This window comes from Chinchilla lanigera, unplaced genomic scaffold (genome assembly GCF_000276665.1).
Source record: "Chinchilla lanigera isolate Chin_1 unplaced genomic scaffold, ChiLan1.0 scaffold00056, whole genome shotgun sequence".
Classification (NCBI taxonomy): Eukaryota; Metazoa; Chordata; class Mammalia; order Rodentia; family Chinchillidae; genus Chinchilla; species Chinchilla lanigera.
The window spans coordinates 8,708,884-8,710,466 of record NW_004955457.1 but is presented as its reverse complement, the minus strand read 5'-3'; positions in this window follow the sequence as shown (position 1 = coordinate 8,710,466).

Sequence of the window (1,583 nt, the reverse complement as noted above, 5' to 3'; positions counted from 1 at the left end):
GGGTCTCGCTATGCAGTTCAGGCTGGCCTTGAGCTCACTTTGTAGCCCAGGCTGGTCTCGAACTCACAATGATCCTCCTGCCTCAGCCTCCCGAGAGATTACAGGCTGGGATTACAGGCATGGGTCACCACGCCTGGCTACATTATATACAATTTAAAAAAATTTTTTTTGGAAAAAATTTTTTTTGGGACAGGGTCTCACTGAATTGCCCATGCTGGTTTTGAACTTGTGATCCCTTGTTTGCCCTTTTGTTATTTTTAATTTTTTGAGACAGGGTCTCCCTATGCCATTTAGCCTGGCCTTGAACTCATGGAGATCCTCCTGTCTCAGCCTCCCAAGTGCTGGGATTACAGACATGCACCACCATGTCTGGTATCTGCTTTTGCCTTTTGAGTAGCAGGCCATTGCATTCTGCCCAGCTACTGTCAGATTCTTGCGAGGGAGTTGCTGAGTTGCAGAACTGCCTGTTTACAATTGTGCGCCAGCTGTAGTAAGCGGTGTACCCAGGCAAGGTGGCCACTTGTCTCTTACCAGGTGCACTGCCTGAACAAATAGCAAAACCTTCCTGGCAGCTCCAGCTGTCTTGCTGGGCAGGTGCTTTAGGACGATGAGTTCCTGCCAGCGCTGCTCTGGGCAGTTTCCTGGCAGTCTTGCCTGGGAATTTGTAGTGGTTCACTCTTGTCTCCGTATCTTGGAGCTCTGGGTATCCTACTCTCTAGTCTTTTTCCTTGTTATTTGAGACCGGATCTTGCTACGTAGTTCAGGCTGGCCTTAAACACGCTGCGTACCCCAGGCCAGTCTCAAACTTGTGGTTGTGACCCTCCTGCTTCAGCTTCTGAGTGCCAGAGTGCCAGGTTTACAGATGTGAACCGACTTGCTGGGTGAAACCCAAGTTCCTGGGAAAATTCTGTGGCATGCGGGCTGGGCCGCACTCTGTCCTGTGCCACACGTGACACTCCATGTGACTGGGTGTGTGCAGAGTCCTGGAAGGGGCACTCTGGCAGGGCTCGGTGCAGCGCTGGCTGTGGGCATTCAGGGAGAAGAAGCAGTTTGCCCGGCCTCACGGTTGGGGGCCAGGAGAGGAGGGAAGTACTGTGGAGCTGTTGCGCAATTTGAGCGGTTGAGCAGCTTTGGCATCAGCCTTGTGCCCACGACAGCGCAGGCCCCTTGCGCAGGCTGCTGCCTGTGGGGCCAGTTACTAAGCACAAGCAACCGCTGCTCCAACCACCCCACTCAACGTGCCAGTTGTTCTCTGTTCCCCAAAGCCGTGTAGAGCAGCTACAGTAAGATACAGAGACAAAAATGATCACTGACGAGGTGGGCATTTTCTTTTCTTTCTGTTTTAGGCCGTGGATATTGAGCCCTTGTCCTTTTCTCTGAGCTACCTTTCCCAGTCCTTTTTTAAATTTTAAAATTTTGAGACAGGGTCTTGCTAAGTCTCTAAGTTGCCGACTAGGCTTGGCTGGAGCTTGCAGTTCTCCTGCCTCAACCTTTCATTTTTTTTTTTTTTTCTGTTGTAAATCTTTATTTAAAAAAAAAAAAAAAACCAGCAAAATATATACACGGTGAAGTCCGAACCCCCA